The sequence below is a fragment of the Rhinopithecus bieti genome, unplaced genomic scaffold, assembly GCF_001698545.2.
Source record: "Rhinopithecus bieti isolate Rb0 unplaced genomic scaffold, ASM169854v2 scaffold_62796, whole genome shotgun sequence".
Lineage (NCBI taxonomy): Eukaryota > Metazoa > Chordata > Mammalia > Primates > Cercopithecidae > Rhinopithecus > Rhinopithecus bieti.
In genome coordinates, this window is record NW_016823649.1 from 16,518 (window position 1) to 24,425 (window position 7,908).

Sequence of the window (7,908 nt, forward strand, 5' to 3'; positions counted from 1 at the left end):
CTTGTTTAGTGTGCCCCACCTAGTTCTTTATTTCTTGGAAGCTTGGACTGGAACAGATCACTTCCTTGTTTTGGCGTCTGTTTCAGGAACCACCATTTGTTCTGTATTTCTGCTTGTCAACCCTGGGAACAGCAGCAAAACCAGTCAAACAGATCACTCTGTGTCTGCAATGTTTCTGACAGCTGTATCTGATGCCTCCAGGATCTGGGAGGAGGACCCCGGGAACAACAAACCTCTTTGGTGGAAAGAGTCTCTTCCTGCTTGGCGCAAAACAGAACGCAGATCCATCAGTTGGGCACCACTGTGGTCCCCTTTCTAGAACACTAAGCATCCCCCATGCTCATATGGGCTGTACATGCACCTGCCATTGCCCTGTGTGAAGATTTACAGGATAAGAAACTCTTGAAAGAACTCAGCCTGCTCCATACCTGTAGGTTCTAGGGAAGGAGTGACTGATATGTAGGTGAGTGTTCTTCTGGATGAGGGAAAGACCTCATGATTCCCCAAATGGTTTGAAAAGTGAGAAGAAAATTGTGCTGGACATCTACTGAGCCAACCTTAAGGGTGAGTTTTGCACTGGCTATTTGGCAGGACCTGATGTCTGCCTCGTTTAGCCATATTTTTACTCTATTCATCATACTCTGTTCGTTCACTCCAAAGGCAATCAATGAATGTCAACTCTGTGCCAGGATGCTGATCCATTCACTGAGATTGGCAGCACGGGAGGACAGCCAGTTCGGGAGGACAACAGGAATTCAACTTTAAGCATACTCAGTCTGAGGCCTCCTCACCTTTCCCCACTCCCTATATCTAACCACTACAAAATCTTGTCACTTCTACATCTTGAATATTTAAAAAATCCATCTGCTTCTCTTTGCCCCTATGGCTACTCCAGATTTCAAGCCAGCAACATTCTTTTTTAATTGATTTTAAAATTTTTATTTTAAAAGACCAAATGGTTGCTTGACCTTTGACGCTCATGAGAAAACCACAACCCTTACTGTCACCACCACCACCACCACAGCAACAACAACAGCCTAAAGACCTCTGTGTGATCCCTAATAAATAGGCAAAGTAAAGAGATGAATGTTCTCTTTTTTTTCTTGATGCTGAATGTGTTTAAAAACATGTTTAGGATAATTAACGTGCCCTAAAATTCATGTATTTAAAGTGATTTTATAAATTTATTGGGTGGTGCAACCATCACTACAATCTAATTTTAGAACATTTGCATCACGTCAGTGACATCTTCCTTGCCCATTTGCAGTCAGTCTTCATTACCACTCCCAGCATCAGACGACCAGTAATCTACTTTCTGTGCCTATGGATTTGCCTATCCTGAAAATTTCATCTAAATAATGTCTCCAAAGTTTATTAATGTTATGGCATATATAAATACTTCATACATTTTTATAGCTGAGTGATATTCCATTGCATCAGTATACTACATTTTGTCTATCTAGTCATCAGTTGATGGACACTTGGATTGTTTCTATCTTTTGGCTATTGTGAATAAAGCTGCTATAAACATTTGTGTACAAGTTTTTGGGTGGACATTCATTTTCAGTTCTCTTGATTAAACACCTATGAGTGGAATTACTTGGTCATATTATAACTGTATGTTTAATTTTCTGCCAAACTGTTTTCCCAAGGGGCTGTACTATTTTACAGTTATTAGATTTATATGAACCACCAGCAATGTATTTCTTCACATCATCACCACATTTGTTATTTCCCCGTTTTTTTTTTTTTTTTTCCCCAATGTGTAGCTATTCTTGTGGGTGTGGAGTAGTATCTCATTGTGATTTAGATTTGCATTTCCCTAATGGCTAATTGAGCATCTTTTTATTTGATTGTTAGATATTTGTATATGTTCTTTGGAGAAATGTCTCCTCACATATATTGCCCATTTCTGATTAGGTTGTTTCCTTACTATTGAGAGGTAAGAGTTGCTTATATACAAGTCCTTTATCAGATATGTAGTTTGAAAATATTTTCTCCAAGTCTATGGTTTGTCTTTTCATTTTCTTACTATCGTATGTTGAAGAACAAAGGTTTTTACTTATTTTACTTTTATTTTAGTTTCAGAAGTACAGGGCCAGTTGGTTCTATAGATAAATTGTGTGTCACAGGGGTGTGGCGTACATATTATTTCATCACACAGGCAATAAGCATAGTACCCAATAGATAGTTTTTTGATCCTCATCCTCCTCCTAACCTCCATCCTCAAGTAGACCCCAGTGTCTGTTGTCCCCTTCTTTGTGTCCATGTGTACTCAATATTAGCTCCCATTTATAAATGAGAACATGCAGTGTTTGCTTTTCTGTTCCTGTGTTACTTTGCTTAGAATAATGGCCTCCAACTCCATCCATGTTGCTGCCAAGGACATGATCTCATTCTTTTTATGGCTGCATAGTGTTTCATGGTGTATATGTACCAAATTTTCTTTATCCCATATACCATTGATGGGCATTTAGGTTGACTCCATGTTGCTGTTGTCAGTAGTGCTGTGAGGAACATATGCATGCATGTGTCTTTATGGCAGAATGATTTATATTTATTTGGGTATATACCCAATAATGGATGGCTGGGTCAAATGGTAGTTCTGTCTTAAGTTCTTTGAGGAATTGTCATACTGCTTCCCACAGTGGCTGAACTAACTGACATTCCCAGCAGCAGTGTATAGGTGTTCCCTTTTCTTTGCAACATTCAACATCTGTTATTTTTGACTTTTTAATAATAGTCATCCTGACTGGTGTAAGATGGTATTTCATTGTGGTTTTCATTGATTAGTGATGTTGAGCATTTTTACATATGCTTGTTGACCACATGTATGTCTTCTTTTGAAAAGTGTCTGTTCGTATCCTTTGCCCACTTTTAATGAGGTTGTTTGGTTTTGCTTGTTAATTTAAGTGCTTTATAGATTCTAGATATTAGCACTTTGTCAGATGCCTTGTTTGCAAATATTTTCTCCCATTCTGTGTGTTGTCTATTTACTCTATTGATAGTTTCTTTTTCTGTACAGAAGTTCTTCAGTTTAACTAGGTGCTATTTATCAATTTTGTTATTGTTGCCATTGCTTTTGATGTCTTTGTCATGAAATATTTGACAGGGCCCATGTCTAGAATGGTATTGCCTAGGTCTTCTTCAAGGGTTTTTATGGTTTTAGTTGTTACATTTAAGTCTAATCCATTTTGGGTTGATTTTTGTATGTGGTGTAAAGAAGGGGTCTGGTTTCTATCCTCTACACACAACAACCGGCAATCCTAGCACCATTTGTTGAATAGGGAGTATTTACCCCATTACTTGTTTTTGTCAGTGTCAAAGATCAGATGGCTGTAGGCACACAACTTTATTTCTGGGCTCTCCGTTTTGTTCCATTGGTCTATATGTCTGTTTTTGTACCAGTACCATGCTCTTTTGGTTACTGTAGCCTTGTATAGTTTGAAGTCAAGTAGTGTGATGCTTCCAGGTATGTATTTTTGCTTAAGATTTCTTTGGCTATTTGGGCTCCTTTTTGGTTCCATATGAATTTTAGAATAATATTATTTTAATTATGTGAAGAATGTCATTGGTAGTTTGATAAGAATAGCATTGAATCTATAAAATGCTTTGAGCAGTATGGCTATTTTAACAATATTGATTCTTCCTATCCACTAGCATGGAATTATTTTTCATTTGTATCATCTCTGATTTCTTTCAGCAGTGTTTTGTAATTCTCATTGCAGATATCTTTCATCTCCCAGGTTAGCTGTATTCTCAGGTATTTTATTCTTTTTATGGCTATTGTGAATGGGATTGCATTCTTTATTTGGTTCTCAGCTTGGACATTATTGATGTATAGAAATGCTACTGATTTTTGTACATTGATTTTGTAGCCTGAAACTTTGCTGAAGTTGTTGATATGATCTAGGAGATTTTTGTCAGAGACTATGGGGTTTTCTATGCATAAAATCATATTGTCTGCAAACAGAGATAGTTTGACTTCCTTTCTTCCTATTTGAGTGCCTTTTATTTCTTTCTTTTGCCTGATTGCTCTGGCCAAGACTTCCCATAGTATGTTGACAGTGGGCATCCTTGTCTTGTTCCAGTTCTCAGGGAGAATGCTTCCAGTTTTGCTCATTCAGTATATGTTGGCTGTGGGTTTGTCATAGATAGCTCTTATTATTTTGAGGTATGTTCCTTCAGTGCCTAGTTTGTTGAGGGTTTTTAATATGAATGGATACTGAAATTTATCAAAAGCCTTTTCTGCATCTGTTGAAATGAACATGTGGTTTTTGTTTTTAGTTTCGTTTATGTGATTAATAACATTTACTGATTTGCAAACATTGAACCAACCTTACATCCCAGGGATAAACCCTGCTTGATCTTGGTGAATTAGCTCTTTGGCATGCTACATTCTTCACGGATATTGGCCTGAAGTTTTCCTTTGTTGTTGTGTCTTTGCCAGGTTTTAGTGTCAGCATGCTACTGGCCTCAAAGAAGGAGTTAGGAAGGAGTCCCTCCTCAATTCTTTGGAATAGTTTCAATAGGAATGGTACCAGCTCTTCTTTATATGTCTGGTAGAATTCAGCTATGAATCCTTCTGGACATGCGTTTTTTTCTGGTTTGTAGGCTTTTCATTACTGATTGAATTTTGGAACTTGTTAGTGATCTGCTCAGGGTTTGAATTTCTTCCTGGTTCAGTCTTAGGAGGTTGTATGTTCCAGTAATTTATCAGTTTATTCTAGGTTTTCTAGTTTGTGTGCAGAAAGGTGTTCATAATAGTCTCTGATGGGTTTTTTTTTTTTTTTTGTATTTCTGTGGCATTGGTGATGATGTCCCCTTTATCATTTTCGTTTTGATTACTTATGTCTTCTCTTTTTTCTTTGTTAGTCTAGCTAGCAGTCCATCTTATTTATTTTTAAAAGAAACCAGTATCATTGATTTCATTGATTTTTTAAAATCATTGAATGCTATAATCTTTCCTCTTGACACTGTTTTAGCTGTGTCTCAGAGATTCTGATATGTTGTATCTTTGTTGTCATTAGTTTCCAAGAATTTATTGATATCTGACTTAATTTCATTGTTTACTCAAAAGTCATTCAGGACCAGGTTGTTTAATTTCCGTGTAATTTTACAGTTTTGACCAATCTTGGTATAGATTTCTATTTTTATTGTGCTATGGTCAGAGAATGTGGCTGGTATGATTTTTGTTGTTGTTGATTTTAATTTGCTGATAATTGTCTTATGCCTGACTGTGTGGTCGATAAAGTATGTGCTATTTGCAGATGAGAAGAATGTATAGTCTGTTGTTTTCGGGTGGATTGTTGTGTAGATGTCTGTTAGCTCCACTTGATCAAATATTGAGTTCAGGTCCCAAATATCTTTGTTAGTTTTCTGCCTCGAGAATCTGTCTAATACTGTCAGTGGGGTATTGAAATCTCCCACTATTATTTTATAGTTATCTAAGTTTCTTCATAGGTCTCTGAAAACTGGTTTTATGAATCTGGGTGCTCCTGTGTTGGCTGCATATATATTTAGGATAGTTAAGTCTTCTTGTTGACTCTTTACCATCTGTAATGTCCTTCTTTGCCTTTTTTCGTCATTGTTGGTTTAATGTCTATTTTGTCTGAAATTAAAATAGTATCCCTGCTTTTTTTTGTTCTTTGTTTGCTTTGTAGGTTTTTCTCCATCCATTTACTTTGAGCCTGTGGGTGTCATTGTGTGTGAGATGGGACTCTTGAAGACAGCATACTACTGGGTCTTGCTTCTTTATCCAACTTGCCACTTAGATACCTTTTAATTTTGGCATTTAGCCATTTACACTTAAGATTAATATTGATATGTGCAGATTTGATCCTGGCATCATGTTGTTAGCTAGTTATTATGTACACTTGATCGTGTGGTTGCTTTATAGTGTCAGTGGTCTATGTATTTAAGTGTGTTTTTGTGGTGGCCAGTAATGGTCTTTTGTTTCCATATTTAGCACTTCCTTAAGGACCTCTTGTAAGGTAGGTCTGATGGTAATGACTTCCCTTAGCATTTGCTTGTCTAAAAAAAGATCTTATTTCTCCTTTACTTATGAAGCTTAGTTTGGCTGGATATGAAATTCTTGGTTGTAGTTTCTTTTCTTTAAGAATACTGAATCTAGGCCCCCAATCTCTCTTGACTTGCAAGATTTCTGCTGAAAGGTCTGCTGTTAGCCTGATGGAGCATCTGATGACTATGTGTCTTGGGGATGGTCCTCTTGTATAGTTATTGCAGTGGTTCTCTGAATTTCCTTAATTTGAATGTTGGCCTTTCTAGTGAGGTTTGGGAAATTTTCTTGGATAGTAGTATGTTTTTCAGCTCTATCATATGAGTTTGGTTCTTTCTTAAAATGACCATTTCATCTTTCAGCTCCTGTATTATGTTTTTGTAATCCTTAAATTCCTTGGATTCAGTTTCCACTTTCTCATGGATCTCAAATGATCTTAATTGCTATCCACATTCTGAATTCTATATCTGCCATTTTAGCCATTTCAGCCTGGTTAAGAATCCTTGCTGGGGAACTAGTGTTGTTTGGAGGAAAAAAGACACTCTGGCTTTGTGAGTTGTCAGCGTTCTTGTGCTGGTTCTTTCTCCTCTGTGTGGGCTAATGTTTCTTTAACTGTGGTGTAATTTGAGTATAGTTAGTTGATCTCATTTCCGGACATTATCAGAGTGCTGGTGCTTTGTGTGGGTCTTTATTTGTAGCTGAATTCTTGTCCTTGGTTTCACAGAGGGATATATTAACTAAGTATTTTTAGTGTCAAAATTTGGGCTGTGATCCAGTAGATGGTGCTTAAGTGTAATGGCCATTAGGCTCTTGCTCAGCCACGTGACTCCTCTATTTCCTTGTGTTTGCGGCCATGCTCCCTCTTAGTGCTCTGAGGGTGTGGGCTCCTCTCCCACTTGAGTGCTGGCTGCAGAGCTTGGCTTGACACTCTTGGGCTTCACATGCAGCCTTTGGGGGAACTCAGACTTTGTGTTCCCTCCCCAGCTTGGGAGAAGCAGGGGCAGGGAACTTGGCAGTAGCAATTGCAGAGAGCCTTTCACTTGTCTTTTGGGTCTCCACTCCAGAGAAATGCAGAGATACTATCATTTGGAGCATTCATCCTGGGGTGGAGTGGCTGCATTGTGGGCCTGAGCCAGGGGGCCCTGCCTGGTGATGAATGGGGAGGGGGAGAAGGGAGCTCACAGGGAAGACAGACTAGCCTCTTCTCCTTCAGTTGGCTGTGGCATGATGGAGGTATGAGTACAACACTCAGGGTGTTTGTTCCTTCCCCAATCCAAGGGCAGCAAGGGCAGTACCACTGCAGTGGCATTCTCAGAGGGCATTTCATTTGCCTCTGGGAGCTCCACCCCAGAGCAACACAGAACCACTGACAATGGGAATGTTCAGCCAGCAGGTAGGGCAGTTATTCTGTAGGCCCAAGCCAGGGACCCTGCTTGGTGAAGACCAGGGGGTTGGAGGCTCACAGAGATGAGAGACTTGGCTCTATTCTGTATGGCAACTGTGGCATGTTGGAGGTGCAAGTAAATCCCTCAGGCTCTTTATTCCTTCCCCAGTCTGAGGGCAGCAAGGACAGAGCTGCTGCAATGGCAGTGGCAGAGGGGCTGTCAGTTCTTTATTTTTGATAAAGTCCAAGTTATCTTTTTTCTTTTGTCAATTGTGTTTTTTGGTGGTGTATCTAATAATTCTTTGCCTAACCCAATATCATGAAGGTTTTCCTATATTTCTAAAAGTTTTATAGTTTTACCTCTTTCATTTATGTCTTTGATTCATTCTGAGTTATTTTGTATATGGGTGTAAGGTGAAGGTCTTCATTAATCTTTTTGCATATGGATATCCAGTTGTACTATCATCATTTGTTGAAAACTAACCTTTTCCTGTTGAATTGCCTT

At 38.5% G+C, this 7,908-nt stretch overlaps 1 protein-coding gene across 1 annotated transcript in view; it reads left to right on the plus strand.

The window, feature by feature from the left end:
- The window catches only part of TMLHE (trimethyllysine hydroxylase, epsilon), a 90,562-nt gene that overhangs the window by 3,174 nt on the left and 79,480 nt on the right, over positions 1 to 7,908 (plus strand).